Raw genomic sequence first — 20,165 nt, 5'->3', positions numbered from 1 at the left:
TCCTAGCTCTCTTTTGGTAAATAACAGGCTGTAAATATGACTGACGCGGCCAGTAGCCAATCGCGTTACGAAAACAACCTATGTTGTCCAATCAACGCCAAGGGGGCGGGGTTAAAAGAGACTTGCGCCTACAGGCGACTTCAAACCGTAGTTTACGCAAAAAAAAAAAAAAAATTCTGTCATCATTTATTCACACTCACGTCGTTGCAAACACCTTTGACTTTCTTTCTGTAGAGAAAAAGTACATGTTAGAAAGAGCATATCATTTATTGGAATAAAAGATGCAATTAAACCGAATAGTGACGTCTCACATTCTGCCTAACATTTCCTTTTGTGTTTCAGAAGAAAGTCATACAGCTAACAACATGAATGAAAGTAAATGACACAATTTCATTTTTGGGTGAACTAAACATTGAAAACTTTTTATTTATTTATATGGAAATTGTCTGAATTGTGGAGTTGTTTCTATCTCAGTGCACTTTTGATGGGCTTTTCTTTGGTTTCAGGCATATGACTGGAAAAGCTTTCTAATGTTGGTTAATACTTAACAGACTTCTAACTCGGCCTTCCAATAAACCTATTTACATAATCATGATTTGTCTAGTCTATGACATTGTTACCTCCTGCAGTTCCAACTGCCTGGTGAAAGGGACAGATTTAAGTAGCCCAAGCAAGTGTGAGGGGATGTTTTTCCTTGAGCAAATGTGAACTGCAGTAAACGAGCCCCGCAACGTGAATGAGGAGGATGGCATGCATGGTCTACAGTGAAAAACAAGCCAAGATCAATTCCTATTGACAGCTTAATATGCCCCACAGGGGACAAATCAAGGCACCTAATAGATAAAGTAACGGTTTTGGCTCAGAGATTGGTTATTTTCAAGAAAAAAGAAAAAAACCTTCTACAGGTTTACAGACTAAATTTGTCAAGATGATGCAATGCAATGCACTTCAGAATTATGTTCATACAGTTGAGCTTTAATCTTACCAACATATTGAATTATTCACAACTAAAGCATAATGCATAAAGCATAATGTCTTATTTTTCCCTCTGTATGGTGAAATGCACTATTGTAGAATATATTGTGGAGTAATAAAGCCCAACAAACATTAATTAAAGTCCTGTGCACGAGCAGAAGGCTGTCAAAGCGTTTGGATTTGGCATCGCTCACTAGATGAAGAGTAGCTATTCAGCATGTTTATTGTGTCTGAAGGGACCGTCCTACATCGGGGGGCTGAGGGGGTATAAACAGACCAGAGCAGGAGTCAGCACTCTCTCTGGTGATAGGGGGGTGGTTAACCAGGCCCACTGAGCCCTATGGCTCAGCAAACCTACAGAAGAGAATAGTCAGCGTTTGCCTTGCGCCCATCTCCCCCAGGGCACCCTTTCCTCTCTTTATTAAAAGAGCCATAACTATTATCTTAGAACAAACTTAAGGCTTTACTGTACCCACACCGTATCATAACATTGACCGTATCATATCATCGGCTCAGCTGCTCAGTTGGTTATATATATGGAAATAGACCACAAAAAGTGGAATGATTCCATTCACATACGAAAACAAACCTAAAAAAACAACTAATAATAAATCTTGCTTTTTGGATGCTTGCTTTTGCTTTCTTGATTTTTCCATTGATGAATTAATTTAAGCACCGCACAATAGAAACATGTCCGGACATATGCATCGGAAGAAATCACAAATTATCAAATTTCTTTCTTTTTTTTTTTGTACCAGTAAAGCATGTTAAACAAGGAAATTATCATTAGATAGCTGGAAGCCTATTTTATGTCCGTATTTTCTTCACTTTTACAGATTATTTTACTTCATTAAATAGAATTTTAATTCGCAATTCCAGCTGTGGAGATCTCTTTAGTATTTCCTCAAGTGTGAAAATCCAGATTTAAGTCATGTTCATTTGGGACTATATATGTGAATGTTAGATTGAAAAGCTGATTTCTTGGAGCTGCGAGAAAAACAGCCAACATCTGTCAATAACTCTGGCTCTGGTCATGACTTTCTGCCGGTGAAAATGTTTTCATTATGTGTGTGTGAATACTTTCTGAGTAACAGGGTGTGTTTGTAGAAGTGCCTCTCTGTGTGAATGTGTCTCTGTGCTGTTGTTTTTCTTGTGCTGAACGAGCAGCCGCGCTAAAACCACAAGCCTTCGGATGTTCAACAAGTGGCAGAAAAGTTGCCTGATGCAGCCCTTGTCTGAACCAGTTCCATCCTGACCTATCAGAGAAGGGGGGGGGAAGAAAGAGCGAAAAAAACACAAAAGACATAAGCCTAGCAACAAGAGTCAGCCAATCAGAGAGCAGAACAACAGTTTCAGGGTCCAATCTGTTTTTTCACCCTCACTCCCCCACCTTAGTGCCTCTGAAAGAAAAAAAAGTAGTCTAACTTTGAAATGAAGTTGTTTCTCAGTCTGTTCAATGACTAGGAGTGGTATGTTTTTATGGCCAAATATATCTGCTGCTCTGTACGCACAAAAAAGTGTTGCAAGCCGACTAAAGTCTTTGCAGCCTTGAACTTTAGACTATATGGTGTGACAACAACCACAATGTAAAAAATAATAATAAAAAGAAGGCCTTTGTGTTACTTTCAGTAACCCACAATCCACATTTATTGTTTCTGCAATTTGTCTGATTCATTCTGACACTGATTAAAGTCTTATTCTGTCTGTGTTAAACAAATATCTTTTTAAAATCAATACTGCAACAGGAAAGAGGAATAGGCAAATAAACACTAATTCTGCAGCAGGAGTCATTCTTTCACTCAGTTCCCAGTAATCATTAAACGTTGCATATTAGTCATTATCAACTCTTATAATTTAATTGTGCTAAAGGTGTAATGATTGCCTTTTCACTATAAATGCATGCACAATGAAGCAGTCGGGACCTGCCCAAGCAGGTCCTCATTGTTCCATAGATCAATGCAAGTAAGTATCCTATGTGTGACCCATAAGAACTGCAAAAAGAGAGATCTACATGTTTATGAAAAAAATGTCTTAAGGAATAGCATTAAACTCTGTTGCTAACTAGACTAACATAGCATGGGCTCATTGGGTCAGTTATTTGCATGCAGGGTCCAAAATACACAATGGTGAGTGAATAAAGTTATTAATAAATATATAAATATTTCTAACTGGTCATGATGTTTTCATATATATTTATTATTTATATATTACTAGTTTTAATAAATAGGTATATATACTGTGAGTGAATGTGTGTGTGTATATATAGGATTATTTAGCTGTTGTTTTACTTATTAGTACGAATGGTGCAGGTTACTGTCAACATCAAAAACAACATAAACAAGCTGTCTGTCTGACAGACATAAACATAAAAAAGACACATGTTCATAATATATTTGCTTTGGTTTATGAAAGAATATTCCACATTATTTTCCACTGACGTAAAGGTCTTTAGAAGATGCAGAACAGAAGTTTTATTTAGACTTTTGATTTGAATTACTTGCATTGGTTAAATCAACAAGTGACAAACTCTCATTCTTATAGTTGACTTAATATATTGCAGTTCCTTGTAAAGTTATCAAAAACCAGCAAGTAGTTCCACTTTATTTACTTGTCTTTTCAGCGTTAATTTTGAGCTTTGTTTATATTTCTTCTGAGCGAGTGTCTTTGCCTAGCTAAGGCCAATTAACTTACATTACACTACAGTGAGAGTTCAATGACTGTAGACTGTGCTCAGGCACTAAACATATAACCATTCAACAGTGCTTTCCTCCATTATCCGATCCACCTTTCCTCTCGCTCTTTCATCCTTATATCCTCTGTCACTGGGTCATTTCTCCCACTCAGCTTCCCATGTTCCTCTCTCAGTCTAATACTTGGATTCAGCTTGGGAATTCTGAGAACCGGGCTGATTGGAGCAGCTCAGTCTGGCATCTGTCTTCCTGAAAGAGGCGCGTTCCGCTAAGAACACCGATACAAATGTACACACACATACACATCCAGACACTCCAGGAAATGGCACTCCCCAAAAGCACAAACCTATTTTCTACCTGTTGTCTATGTTTGAAATCAATCAGTTGGATATCTTTGCCCATTATATAAAAAAGATTTAAAAATCTTACAGACCCAAAACTTTTGAACAGTAGTGTACACCCTCTCACAAACATAACCTATATACAGTGGCCCCAAAAAGTGTCTGGATTCACATTTTAAAATACTGCAATAGACACATCAAACTTGTTATCTGCAAACAAATGACGCAAGTATTTTTCTCAGAGCTAACTTTACTTCTGGAATAAATTTTAAGTGGATGTATAATGTGAGTTCACCTCGGGTTCACACAGGTGTTTTTGCTGAGTAATCACACATGTAGTTGTGCAGACAGTGTCACAATAATAATAGTATGTCCAAATACTATTATTTTGAACAATATATCCATTGTTTTATCATTTTAAATGTAACAAATGTAACAAAACTTTTTGTAAAAAATGATGCATGAAAAGTGTACTTGTGGTATATTTATTTCTAACAAATGCCCTTTACTTTGACATTCAGACATCTTAAAGTCTTGCTTAAGTGTCCAAATACTTTTTTTAGGGCCAATGTAGTTAAACAGACAAACAGAAATCTCTCTCTTTCTCTCTCTCTTCTATCTATGTCTCGCTCTCCCTCTCCTGTTGTATAGCTGCAGATCTGCCGCTCGTTTTGCACATGAGGAAGCCAAAGTTCCCGTGGATGTTATGTCAACGGGGAGTGTTCACAGCTGTTAAAATACAGGGGGTATAGCACACACACACACACACACACACACACACACACACACACAATCTAATACGTATATTTCTAACACAGTGTAAATAAAGGCAAGAACCTCTTCTTCAGCACAACACCAAACACAGTGCCACAGAATTAATGACTGTCCCTTATCATCTGGTGTGAAACCTAAGCAGACTTTGCTTTATAACAGGGACGATCAATACATATGGTTTAGTGGTCATGACTGATAAAGATGTGTGGTTTACTGAAAGTTACCCTGCATGAGCCCTTGACTGAACTGTCATGTAATTATGTTGCTTTATTAAAATAGGTCCACTAAATAGCAAGTCATTAGCGTCCCTTGGACATGCTTGATTATGACTAGCAGTGGTGCAACACACAATAATTGCAAAAACAATAACAATAACAAAACAATAATTCCTCAATTAGACCAGAGAACACTGTTACTCAAAAAAAAATATATATATAACCTATGACGCTTTACATAACCAGTCTTGGAACAAAACAATAATGGTGTCAGCGTACTTAGTGTCAATTCAGAACTCCAAACATGACGTATTCACATTGGTCAATCCACTGAGGGCAGGGCAGCAGATATGGGAATGATAGGATAAACTGGTGACATACACTATAAAATATCAATTCATCTGCTCTTATATGAGTTTACCACTTTTATGTATACTGTTATAAATGTAAACACTTTCCATAAACAGCCTGACCTTCCATTATACAAGAACGTTACCTGTATGACTCCCAAGAACATGTAATGAAAATAATTTCAGTATACAGTGATGAAAAATTGAGATCAAATACTTGTTTTTTTCCGGAAATATTGTTCATCTTCATCGTTCAAAATATGAAGGAATATCAGCTGCGGGTTTACCACTGCTCTACTAACATATCTTGTTAAAAAGCTATGTTAGAAGCTTTTAATGTTGTTTGAAGCTTGTTAAAAAATGTTTAACAAGCTAAGTTTTTAAGTTAGAAGCTTGTTAAAAAAAATGTTTTTAATGTTGTTTAAAGCTTGTTTATTTTAAAGGTATGTTAGAAGCTTTCTATGTTGTTAGAAGCTTGCGTTCTGCAAGTGAACGACGCATTATTGTGCCATCTCAAAGAGGCACAAAATCACTTTCACGGACTTTTACATTAACTGTTCCCTCCTGGTGGAATGACCTGCCCAACTCAATCCGAGCAGCTGAGTCCTTAGCCATCTTCAAGAAACAACTTAAAACACATCTGTTCCATCTTTATTTGACCCTCTAACTCTAGCATTTTTTTATTCTATTTTAATTCTACTTTGTCTATTTATCTTCTTTTTTTTCCTTTAAAAAAAAAACTAGCTTTCTATTTTTTCTATTCTATCTACTTTTATTTTCTTTGTGTGTGTGTGTGTGTATTATATATATATATATATATATATATATACACAGTATATATATACACCTTGATACGTGTACTGCGTTAGGCTAACCGAGACTTGTCATTTGCACTTATATATTGTTGCTCTTTTGTTAGATTTGACTGCTTTTATTGTCCTCATTTGTAAGTCGCTTTGGATAAAAGCGTCTGCTAAATGACTAAATGTAAATGTAAATGTAATATCTGACAAAATATCCAAGGCATTTCAACAAAAACCTTTATTTTGTGGAAACACTGTCGCATGGTTTCATTCACCTTAGAGCAGGCCGCCATCTTGCAATCTCAGTGAAAATTGTTTTCATTTTCATCGCTCAAAATATGAAGAAATATTAGCTGTAGGTATACCACTGTTATACTGTTTGACAAAATATCCAAGGCATTTCAACAAAAACCTTTATTTTGTGGAAACACTGTCGCATGGTTTCATTCACCTTAGAGCAGGCCGCCATCTTGCAATCTCAGTGAAAATTGGAGGAATGCTGCCAGTTAAATAGGGTTTGTCATATAATTAATAAGATTAGCACCAGGAGCCAGATTAACACCAATAACTTGGAGGTATCTGTAGGTGTTCTCTAATTTCTATTTCAATTTTCTCATTTAAGTTTTTTTTTATACTGTGCTTCAGAATACAATTAATTTTATGAAATATGCTTTAAAAACTGCCATTCTACTCCTGTTAGGATAAGTTCAAAAAGGACTAAGCAGTGACCTTAAATTTAGGAAATTGCAGGTTGTTCTAAATTTTGATCTCCACTGTATCTAAAACATTGTCTAAATAAGCTTCATTGTCTTTTATTTCATTCAGTACAGAAAAGAATCAATAACATTAGTAAAATAGTTAATTTTCTTAATAATAATCAATAAAACTATTTGGCTAACTTCATTCTTCAAAGTATAATTTTTTGTGTTCCACACAAGAAAGTAAGTCATACAGGTTTAGAATGGCATGAGGGCGAGGGCGTAGATTATGCGGGGGATGCGGGGGACGTGTCCCCCCCACTTTTAATATCTATATATATATATACATATATATATATATATATATAACATTTCTGTCCCCCTCACTTCTGAAATGATGGCTACGCCCCTGCATGAGGGTGAATAAAATGATGACATATTTTTATTTTTGGGTGAATTATCCCTTTAAGTAATGGTCCAAGAATGTTCCAAATATGTAAGGTTCCATTTCAGTTAGCATGCCGCCTCAGAATAGAAGGAAGCTGCCAATGTATGCCAGTTTTGGAACAGAGCCCATTGATTTAGACTGATTTAGATCTAAACTTCTTAAGAACTGTTTGCTTGCAACGGTGAAGAGGAAATGCATTAACAGCCCAACAATATTGCAGCATCATAAGCTTCTATTAAAAAGCTCCAGTGAACTAATTTCACTCTGCGTGTCCTCTTTCTTCATCAATATCAGATGATATTGGCCAAACAAAACCACCTAGACCTGGGCCTCAGGCCATGCCACAGTCGGTATGAAACCACTTAATATTTTATTGTTTATGAAAGGCCAGCAGAGACTGTATACTTATTGATTTCTCCTCCCCAGCTGTTGAAATTTCCATCCTTGAAAAAAGGAAATAATTTACAAGCACTAAAAACCTCTGCACATGGCCCTTCATCTCTTTCTCGAGAAGTAATGTAAATAGGATCTGTTTAATGCACTCAGGTGGAAAGCTTTTTACACTAGTGAACACAAATAAACACCATCTCTCTCTCTCTCTCTTGCTTACATGATACATTATATTATGTCACGATTTTAGTGCAAATGACACAGTCAGAAACACTGTGAGACCTTCAGAACAGTGCAGTTTGAGCACATTTACATTGAAATTGTGCACGTGCACAAACATACATACTAGCCAGAAGTTATGCCAGTCTCTAGCATATATCAACATGTCAGGGTAAGCAGTTTCACAGTCTTTGCTTATTATGTGTGCTTTTATGAATTATCCTATATGTTCTATATGTTCTAGACACTCCACCCAAACAAGCTTACCTGTGAAACACTGTTTGCTGAGCAGTTAACCCCTTAGCATTCCTGTAAAATTTGCCTAATACGCCAAAAAACATGCTGTACAGTGTAATGCTAACAGTTTAATTAATTATGGACCCATTCAAGTCTTTAGTAAATATCCATTTTTCATATTGCACATTGTCATGTACTGTATATATATATATATATATACTGTATATACACACACACACACACACACACACACACACACTTTTAATATCTGGCATTTATTGGTTATCTACCATAATAGTAAAGTAATTAATAAATAATTAAATTATAAAAAAACATAAAACAATAAAACATAGAATTAAATCAATAATTAAAATAATTAATAATTTGAAAAATTCTAGATGAACTAGTCAACCTCACTAATAAAAAAAAATCTGACCTCTCCAAAACTAGCACTGACTTCTATATTTAGAAAGAGCAGAAACATCTTCACTAAAAGTCATGTTTGATAGAATGATAGGACTACTCTATGCCCAGACACACTTAAACTCACATATTCTACAGTCAATGCTTCCGAAACCACTTCTTCTCTTTTTAAATACAGCAAAACCACTGTTGTTCCACTGCTTGCAAAAGAGAGGAGGTAAGGACATTTGTTATTTATGAAGACAAAATGAGGAAGTGTGCCAAAAATTCCCCCTAAACACCCACACCACCCCCTCCAGACTCATTCTTTCTTATCCTTCCATACAAGAGAAGAGGAGAAACAGGTTCTGCAGACTAGCAGTTCGCTGACTGAATAACATGTTGCAAAATGATGATAAATCATTGACAGACTCATAAACTGAACAACATGCCAGGAAATTACTATAAATTATTAAAATTAACTGTAACTGTATTGAACCGGTATGTTGGTCATACTAAACAGGACTCAAGAGAGAAATGTTTGGGGTAGACATGAGCCAAAATCTCTGAATGCCAGAGAAGTGTTAAACTTGGTTCTGGAAATGATTTTGCAATGAATATAATGAGAACAAATGATGTCCAGCTCGCCTTCATGAATACACTGTCTTCATACACATGACCGTCTGTTAGGGAGCCCATTTTAGAGGAGCCATATGGTCAGCAGCAGGAAAGACTAGACTTGTCAAGCAACGGCCAAATTAAACTATATACAAACACAGCATCTCTACGGAAGATAGAATCTGTGAGGAAGCAAATCTAACTGTAACAACCTGCCATGGAAGAAAACAAGTAGCATCGGTGGAAAATGCACATTCACACTAGCCTGGCTCATAAATTTTAGTGTGAAAAACAAAGATGAAAATAATAAAATTATTATAGACACGTCAATCATCAGGGTTTAGGTAGACTGAAAAAGAAGATAAACTAATTTTACATAATAGATCTTTTGTATGTATATGAACATTTTATGTATATGTATGTGTGTGTATATATATATATATATATATATATATATATATATATAATTACTTTTTATACACCTGTGGCATAATGTAAAAAAAAAATCAACTTGTCCTTTATTTTCTAATAATAAATAAATTATACATAAATAAACAAACAAACAGCACACACACACAAAAGTTACAGCTTTTGAACCGTAGTGTAAATTTGCTTTTTATAGTGAATTTGTGTGTATCTGCAATTTATGGTTTCCGACAGCCAAAGAGTTTAAGCACAGAAAAGGCAGGAGAAAAATTATCAAGAAAATCAGAGCAAACACTATAGAGTTGATACAATAACTTTGCTTACTCTGAAAACAACAGATAAGATTTGCAGATAAAGGCAAGAAAACAAGCAAGTCAATAAATATACCCATCATGAAGAGCTTTGTTTGGATTTCCAAATCTTTTGTAATCCTCTCAAACGTCTCCTCCAGAGCTCAAGGAATAGAAATAATAGCTTGAAACATTCATTGCTCTATTTATGACCTTTGTGTTGAGTTCAAGCAACCAGACTGTCCGCAGTGCCGTACTGTCTAGGGGGAGACACGACTGTCCTATGGGATTCTCAGAGGAAATACTCAGACAATGCAAACCCCCCTTTACAAGGGCCACAACCTCTCTGCATAATGAGCAATGAATGATCATGGTCAATGAACAAACACACACACACACACACACACACACACACACACACACACACACACACAAGCGTATTTAATGATTCAAAGAACAACTATGTCAGCAAACACCTGTGACTACATGACTTGCCCAGCAGCTAACACCCAAAAGGCTCATAGGCAGGCTACTTCAAATTAAAGCCAAAATTCTAAATCGAGCATTCTGACCAAAAACATACAGCAGCAATTCCAGTGAGGGAAAGAAAACTTAAAAAAAGAAAACTAGGTGAAAAGTCATCTAAAAAGAAAGACTGAAGAAAGGTTAGGAAAGAAAGAGGGAAAGACCGACTTAAGAAAAACAACTTCATTTCCTTTTGATAAGCTAAATCCTTAAAGAGTGTGAAAGCTTGGATTAGTTTGGAAAAGTGGGGATTGTCTGGTACTCTTTTTCTGTAATAGGGCAACAACATTATATCAAGCGTAGCATTAGTTCTGGCAGGTCACGTTAGTCAAGCTCGCATCAGCTGACCTTCAGCTGATCCCCATCTACCTATGGGAATACGACACCTATCTAAGCATTCATATATAAGGTCCTTCAGTATTATCAGCAGTTTTCGCATTGCTCAATAGCTAATTATCCTCCTCCATCCCCAACTCCTCCTCTGTCAGTCGGGATTCAGCCTTCTGATTCTCCTTGAATCAGACTAATTCTAAAATGTGTACATAAAATGATTGAACTTTAACAATATCTGCAATACATGTATGTTAGTTCTGTTCTGGTTACCCTGGGGGGTTATTGCTGCTCTCCCTGCTCTCATCCATGCTAGGCTGCATGGAGGCGCAGGGAGTTCTTGCCCAGAACAGAACCATACCGCCAATCCAAACTGTATGCTAATTGTCAATCATCTTTGACGATAGTGGTCCTGACAGAAATATTATTTACCTGAAACTTTTTTTTAGATAATGAGACTTATTATTGAACGCAACATTGCAAAGCGGTTATAAAAGAACATTTTATTTTTATTATGCAATGCTTATAAATGTGCACACACACACAAACACGGTGAGAGGTGAGAGAGTATGAATGGATGCACTGTGTCCGTAAAAGTTTCCTGCTGGAAAACTTGTTTTGTACCAAACCAAAAAATAAATAATTACATAAGGTGTGTGGAGAGAGAGAAAGAAAGAAAGCAAATCTTTATTTTAAGGTGAGGCAGAATGTATGTTTGCTACTTTCTTTTACTCAACTATTAATTAATCTCCAGTTTGCTTTTTCAAATATCTTGTTGTCATGCTTTGTCAGTGGGATAATAGTTGGAATGTGACATGCAGAAGGCATTGGTCAATCATAGTATTTTTCAGTCACCCTGTGCTGCTCAACTCTGCGTCAAAGAAATAAGCATGTGGTGTTTTGTAATGTTAACATGTTATCTTGATGCCAACAGAATAAACAATGATGTACTGTACACATATGGCATAAAAACAGAATTTTTTTTGTGGCCAAATATAAATTTCAATACATGCTAAGTATATGTTGTAAACAGAACAGCTTAAGGAAAAATTAGTTTTAAAATAAAAATATCTTTAGTTTGAACCTTCAAAATGGCAATATATATTATAGATGCACTTCAAAAGGTAAAGAAAATAAATTTCCAGTCTTAAAATAAAAGAATACAGTCTTAGAATTTCTGAAAATATAGATTTATTTAGACTGAAAATGTATTTTAAAAATGCCCAAACAAATTACAAACAATTTATATGTCATACATAAATTTTAAAACATATTTAGCCAAAAATGTAGATTTTTTTGGCTACCTGTTGCATATTTCTAAATATAGACATGGACTGAAAACCACAAACTGCAATTTAGATTTTATGGGGTCTTTGAACTTCTCTACAATATTGTGTGTGTGTGTATGCGCATGTATTTACATACAGTAGCGCCTACTGTGTTGGGTTGAGATGTGCCCTTGCAGAAAACAAACACTGATCACATTACCAGCAGATAAACAGTGTGCATGTCAGCACAAATCCACACAGTATCATTTCTGGTCCTTTTCTGACATTCCAGCATGAACGTTCATTTATAGATCATCAGATGACAGATGACCTTTCAAAACAAATTCAGGAAAGTCACTGGATTTCCATTAGCATAATGCAATTATCTGTTGTTTTAAGAGGCAAAACAAGGACAGGCGTAATTTATCTAAGTCCTACTCCTCTCTCCCTTTTTCACTGCCATTCTTATGGAGTTCTTTTCAAACTGTGCTACATAGAGAGTTGTGAACGCCTCTCAAATACAGTGGGGCGATTGGGGGAGTGTAACATGTATGCTGGAGTACCGACTCAGGGCTCAAAAACAGGAATAGTTTGATGGCCCGAAGCCACCGCCAGCGTCACTTGCTTTGTTGGTACATTCACTGTATCATATAGTTTTATACAAATTTAAACATTTGGTTTAATGTGATGTACTGAACAAAGTTTGTTGCAAAATTTGCTAATTTAAATGTGCCACAAAGGTAACCTTATGTAGATGAAAAAATGCAAGAATGATTTACAAGGAAAAAGAGCATGTGTAGGGGTGGGCATTCAAAAAAAATCAAAATATAATTTCCCGAAAAACTGCTTTGAATCAGCATGACTGTGAGAAGTGCTAGGTTTTAAATAAATAAGTAAATAAATAAATGGGATTGTTTTGAAATTGACGATCAAATAATTATCAAATTAAATAATCATCAAAATATTTTTTTTGTTCTGGGGCCTCTGAAAATATATGCAAGGCAAGTACATATCAGAACTACTGGCCCATAAAAAAAAATCCTTATTGTTAAGCCCTGCTCCCTTTCATGACCACCCTTCTCTGTCTCCATGTTTCTTTCTCTATGATCCTCTTTTTGTTCCACTGTCTCCCTGATGTCCCATCTTCCTGCCTTGTAGTCTCTCTCAGTGGGCCTGTGTTGTGCTTGATATATGATGGCCAGCAACAGATGCATGAAGGCCCAATTATCTATAAGTAAATACCACATTACCACAGAGACAGAGAGAAAGAGAAGAAAAAACAAAGATTTCCTGGTTCAAATCCCGGACGAGCCAACAATTTCATGTTACGCCTCATCTAGGGTAAAGGCACAACATGAAAGAGTACAACACGGAAGAGTGTTTTAAAAAAAAAAAACAAGGAGCAGTATTTTAATGAGCACAATGGTTTTATAGTACAACTGGGGGAATTTTAGCTTCGGGAGCCGACAAGGCCAAAAAAACAAACAAAAACTAACTAATTCTTATACCTCTAACTACCCACATTCACAAAAGAAAAGAAAAGAAAATACAATTACTTTCCAACCTCCCTATCCAAAAACAATCAATAAAAGGCTCCAACAAAAATGGCGTTGGTCTCCCTACTTCCCCAGAACGTTATGCACAATTATTTACAAAGGTGAGCAAACAGGTCCGAACAGGGGCAATCCAGAATCAAGGTCAAAGAAGATGTGGTGGTCGGTATTACGAATGAGTGGGCTAAGCAAACTAACAAACAACAATCAATCTCTCACAGGCAAACACTCAAATGAACACACAAAGATACTCTCAGTCTTACTAATATGTCTGTAATTAACTAGCAGGGTCAAGCAGAGCAAACACAGCAAGTGAGCACTAGTGATGGGAAAACAAGTGAGCACTAGTGACTAGTGAAAACACAACTCTTCTCAACACTGAAAACACCAAATTGAGCAACAAATCTGCATATTAGAATGATTTCTAAAGGATCATGTCATGTGACACAGAAGACTAATGGCTGCTGAAAATTCAGCTTTCCCATAAACTACATTTGATCAAAATAGATAACAGTTACCCATATGCAAATGTAATATATGTATATATATATTAACTTTCCATATATTAAATATATTGTCATATGAAGTAAAAACATAGATATATGAAACCTATTATAAACTGGACATATATATCTTTTTCATACAAATATTTGTTTATGTGTAATTTTTGAACATAACTGTCATTTACATTTATATCCAAAAACCATCAATACATGTTGACATTATATATTATATATATATCATGTAAATATTTATAAGTAAATGTAAAATGTGTATTTAAGGCCCTTTATTTTTAATGTATTTAAAAATGTATTAGAAAAACATAAACATACAGATTTTTTTTTTTTGCATTTGTGTTGTTTTGATAAAGTTGCGTATATAAATGAAATATATATTGTTGACATATATGGTTGCTACTATGGGGATTTTGTATATGTTATAAACATCATCTGGCCAGAGAATGTACGTATGTGAATATATATATATTTGTATATATTATATATATAGATAAATATATGGAAATATCACTCTTGATATCTTGACATATATATGGCAATATATGTCATACATTTCCATATGGGTACTTTAAATTGCAACAATATTTCTGCTGTTCCTGCATTTTTGATCACAATAAAATTTGCCCCAAAGTATCTAAATATGTAACTGCCTAATGTTACAGGAATACAGGAAAGACAGAGGTGCACGTCAGCAAAGGCCTTGATCTTGGAGAAACGTCTGCTACGGTCTTACTTTTTCTCACACACACGTGCCTGAACCTCCACCAGTCCGTGAGAGTGAGGTCAAGTGACATCATCGCCCACTGACTACACTCTCAAGCTTCTCATCTGACCTTCTCATTTCTCAAAATGCAAGATTAGATTTGTCATTTCCAAAAAAAACAATAATTGACACATGGTCTTAATAACTGACTTAAAAAAAGAGAGGAGGAGAAGGCTTAATGACAGGAGAGAAGATGAGAGGAGGACTTGCTGTCTCACAGTAGGAAGTCCGGAGACAAAGAGAACATGTAGCACCAGCTGCCATGATGACATCACTGCGGTAGTGACAGAGCTGTAGGGCGGCCTTTAGAGTTCTGGAGGGCCACTGGAGTGGAATGCCCTGTACCCTTCTCACTCTATTTTCCACCAACAAAGCACACAAAGCTCTAAATCTTCTATTCCCGTGGTAGAGAAAACATAATGCACAATCATAGAAAATCCAAGATGAGACAGTCTCAATGGTAACAGCACCTATCGCAAAAATGTGATTAATGTTCTGGTGGTTTATGCGAGGAATGTTCCACGTATGTGTTGCCATATGGGGTTAAAAAGTTGATAGAAGATGTACAAGCCATAACCGTGATTGATTTTTACTACAGTGGATGGTTTTTAATGCCTTTGGTTTGAATTGTGCAAATCTCTTACATCAGCGAGGGTCAGATTATGGTCCTTAAAATGTTATTTAAACCATGTATTTTGATGTGGTTTACTTGGTATGGTGACCCTGTCAGTAATAAAATAGTCTGTGTAATCTGCGGTTTTTATGTTTGGAATAAAAAAATGCTACATGAGATGTCTTCAAAAATCCTATTCAGTTCAGTTAATTTCCTTTATTGTCGCTTACAAATACACAATTAAGCAAGAATGCAATTATGTTCTGTATACGTTAAAGAGACCGAAAGAGATTAGAATAGCTACACTATCGTTCAGAGGTTTGGGGTCAGTACGATTTTTATTTTTGCAAGAAAATAATTCTTTATTTTAGCAAAGACACATTATATCGATCAAAAGTATCAGTAAAGACATTTATAATGTTACAATGTTACAAAAGATTCATTTCAACAAATGCTGTTATTTTGAACTTTCTATTCATCAAAAAAACATCAAAAAGGTATTATGGTTGCCACAAACATTAAGCAGCACAACTGTTTTAAACATTGATGTTAATGAGAAATGTTTCTTAAGCACCAAATCAGCATAGAACGATTTCTGAAGGATCATGTGACACTGAAGACTGGAGTAATGGCTGCTAAAAATTCCGCTTTGTCATCAGAGAAATAAATTACATTTTAAAATAAATTAAAATAGAAAGCTGTTATTTTAAATAGTAATATATTTTACAATATTACCGTTTTTACTGTATTTCTGATTAAATAAATTCAGCCTTGGTGAGCATGAAAGACTTAAAAAAAAACATTATAAAATCTTACTGACCCCAAACTTTTGAACAGTACTGTATTTTTGAATAATTTATGAAAAAATGAGGTTAATGACTGTAAAACTAAGGCAGTGACCACGCATTGCCCCTTCACAGGATCTGAAACTGTGACAGACAGGAAGACCAGAATCCATTTTGACAAGAGCTGATACAATGCACCCTTCGGCTCTTCACTCTGCATCTTGCAAATTAAAAGTGTCTCTTAAATCACAAATTTAGATTTGGTCTGTGGAAATTATAGTTAAATATTAAATAACTTTTATATAAACAATAGAAGTCTGTGTTATGCCTAAGTGTGTGTGTGTGTGTGAGAGAGAGAGAGAGAGATTCTCTCTCTCTAGATTGATTTTCTATCCCCTTACCCTTACCCTACCTAAACCTACCCCTCACAAAAAACTTTCTGCTATTTTAGATTAAAAAAAAGATAATTCTGTATGATATATAAAAAAGGTCCCCACAAGGTCAAAATGTATTATGATTCTTGAGGGGAAATTTTGTCCCCATAATGTAGGAATACACACACATTTATTTAGCAATTGTTTTATATAGATATAAATTATTTTATTATTTTATATATTTTATTTAACAGTAGCTCTAAAATACTTTTTCCTTTTTAACAATTTAAAAATGGCCCACTGATTCATGAGGACATGTTTTCTCAGTATCATGCTGACACTGACTTAAAAACTGAAAAATACTGATCTCTACCTAACTGACAGTGGCGAGTTCCTGCCGGCGAGTCTCTCAACACAAAAGCCCTTTATGTGCGACACTGCAGTAAATGCAGGAGGAATCCCTTTGGCAAGATTAGATAAAACATCAAGCAATGTGGGAACAGCCACACACACAGATGCACATACCATAGAACACTTGCACACACAAGCGTGCATAAACACACATGCACTTAGCAGCTACAGTGGGCTCAAAAAGTCTGAAAACATGTTGAAATGTTTTTAAAACATTGTTCAGACAATCAGATGTTCTTGCTTCCGCTGAAGCACAAGATGCTCTTTGGATCATTCTCAAATCATGCCAGATCACATGATCATTAGCAGGGCTCCAGACAAAAAAATCAATTAAGGAGCCATTGGCTCCTATAAGAAACAAAATTATTTTTTAAGTGCCACAGAATAAATGTGATTTTTTACATATTTTTAACACTTCACATTTCAGTCATATACTGACATGTGTTTATGTCTCATCTTTTCTTGTCTTTATCAGCATTTTAATCCATCTTGTAGATGTCCTGGGAACTAAGGTTCACTTAAAGTGGGAACTAAAGTCTTTTCCAACTTGAGAACTATATACAGTCACAAAGAATTGTTTACACAGAATCTGTGCCAATATCACAGACCATAATTATGTCAGCATCACTTGGCCCTTGAGTGTAGTTTGGGCTTCTCCTCAATGCATCCTATAAATGTTGTCATATGTCTTGCACACATCCAGTACATTTTTCATCATTAGTAACACAGTGTCTACACCGGATGCGACAGTTGTCACGCCGCGCCGCAACAGCTTAAGTCTGTCTACACTGGACGCGACAAAGCGACCGTTGCAAATCATTTGAATTTTGTGTCAGTATCTAACTGACCCATAGATAGAACGAGGCATCAGTTTACTGTTGGGGATTTGTTGTGTCACACCACGCTGCATCCAGTATAGACAGCATCACTGATTATAATGGGTTCTATAGTCCGGTGTAGATACGGTGTAACATGCAATTTTATAGGAGGTGTTGAATTTTATTTTTAGCTCCTTGCATTCTTTCTTATCATACAGGTTAAGTAAAAATATGAATATGCAATATAGCACATAAATTTAGCAAAATGCTCCTCTTTATAGTTTTTTTTTTCTAGCCGACTAATGAACTTATGGACGCAGAATGGTTATTCTGAGGTAAATGATTGTTACATGGCATTGTTTACAAATTTGACAAGTTTTCTGCAGTTTGAAACACTGAATGAGCGATTACATGAGTCATTTCAGTACGTTGTACTGTAGGTTACTGTATCTTACTATGTACCTTTTGATGTCTATTCATGTTTATATCGTACTATAGTAGTAAAGAGAAAGAGATGATCGGTTCATGTGCCACTTGAACTGAGGCGCTAAAGCGATCGCTCATGCCGCATTAAAGAGTGCCAAAATGGTATTTATTGTTTGAATATCATTATAAATTCGGCAGAATTTTAAAGCTGATGCTTAGTTTACTAAAAGGCAATAGAGCATAAAGCTTATTGTGATTTCTGGACAGTAAGTCAAATGCGCTATGAAAATAATATGAAGTTCACGCATTAACAGAACTCAACATATAGACTAAAGACCTTGAAAACAAGAAGCCATATTAGTATCGATTATAAACAATAATTGTTACAATATTGCTAATATCCACACAGCTGACAGCTTTACCTGTTGTAGTTTGTTCAAGTTGTGCACGAAATAGACACTGCTTTTCTGCACTTTTACTTTGCATGTCTGTCATTTTCGATCTCTCTCATGCTGCCACAACTGGAGCCGTCAACATGGCGTTCAGAAGAGATGAGGACTGTTTTTCCACTAAAACTCAGAGGCGCAACATGACAAATGAACAATTCAAGTTTTTAAATCATAACATGCAAATGTATATAGTCGCCAGTGGCGAATTTAGCAAAAACTTCACTCGCAAATTAATATTTTTGGCGACCGTTTTAAGTGCACTCTGGAGCCCTGATTAGGTTGTACACAAACTTGTGGAGTTTGTGTAGCTCAAGTGCTGCTATCATTAGAGCAAAAGGGGGATGGACATACTGAATATAAAAATATATGAGGAGCTACTAACTGGGCACTTCAGAAATAAAAGGTATTTTCTCTCAGAAAGACTCGTCAGCCTGCAGGAAAACAACCACCACTTGTAGTGAAACTACAGGATGCAGAATGTCACACTTTGATGTTAGAGCACAAAAAATATCCTCTCTGTGGGCGTCACACACCCACAGACACAATGTCATAAGGGCAAGAGTGAGGGTCAGGTGTTGCCACCTGGATGTTGAGCACAGTGACGAAAAGAGACTGTCAGCAAAGTGTCATAACTCAGACACCTGGGAAGACGTCAATTCCTTTCTCACTACGGCTCACGCAAATACAAAAAAAACCCCACAATAGTACTCAATAGTTCATGATATACTTGACTGACCATGGCTCCTAAAGCAGAAAATCAAAGACTAATGTAGGATGGAAAGTTTTCGTTTTATCAAGAGCTGTGATGTAACAAAAAGCATGAGAATGTATGTGTATGTGTTGGGGAACAGGAAGCTCTGATGTTTAAAGGGCACAGGGTATGGGATGATCTCTTCCCTTTATCCTGCTCACATGCAAACACATTCACACACAGCTCTCAGCCTGTATCTCTGCTACCTCAGCATTTGTGTGTTTTGACAGGAAAGACCAGAGCCAGCTACCCTCAGTAACAATGATCCCTCTGTCACTGCCTATCTGTATGTATAGAGGTGGCTGATATGCCACACAAGTTGTCAGTGTCACTTGATTCTACAGAAATCATTCTAATACGCTGATCTGATGCTCAAGAAACATTTCTTATTATTATTAATGTTGTGAACAGCTGTGCTGATTAATATTTTTGTCGAAACCATCATAGATGTTTTTTTTTTAGGATTCTTTGATGAATAGAAAGTTCAAAAGAACAGCATTTATTGAAATCAAAATCTTTTATAAAATAAATAAATGTCTTAACTGTCATTTTTTATCAATTTAATGTAGGCCTATTCTTGCTGAATAAAAGTATTCATTTTAAGTATATATGCAGAATTTTGAGCTGAACATGAAATTGTTCAAGTCAAGGTCAAATTAATATACATTTTAATATGAGGTTAAATGTTCAATTTAACATCATATT

The 20,165-nt window shown here is 35.7% G+C and overlaps 1 protein-coding gene across 1 annotated transcript in view; it reads right to left on the bottom strand.

The window, feature by feature from the left end:
• The window catches only part of LOC107696127 (sestrin-1-like), a 43,064-nt gene that overhangs the window by 4,765 nt on the left and 18,134 nt on the right, over nt 1-20,165 (bottom strand). The gene's annotated exons all lie outside the window — the stretch shown is intronic.

This window comes from Sinocyclocheilus anshuiensis, unplaced genomic scaffold, assembly GCF_001515605.1.
Source record: "Sinocyclocheilus anshuiensis isolate Anshui unplaced genomic scaffold, SAMN03320099.WGS_v1.1 scaffold306, whole genome shotgun sequence".
Classification (NCBI taxonomy): Eukaryota; Metazoa; Chordata; class Actinopteri; order Cypriniformes; family Cyprinidae; genus Sinocyclocheilus; species Sinocyclocheilus anshuiensis.
Note: the sequence above shows the minus strand (reverse complement) of the source record. Positions and strands in the feature narration are given on the sequence as shown.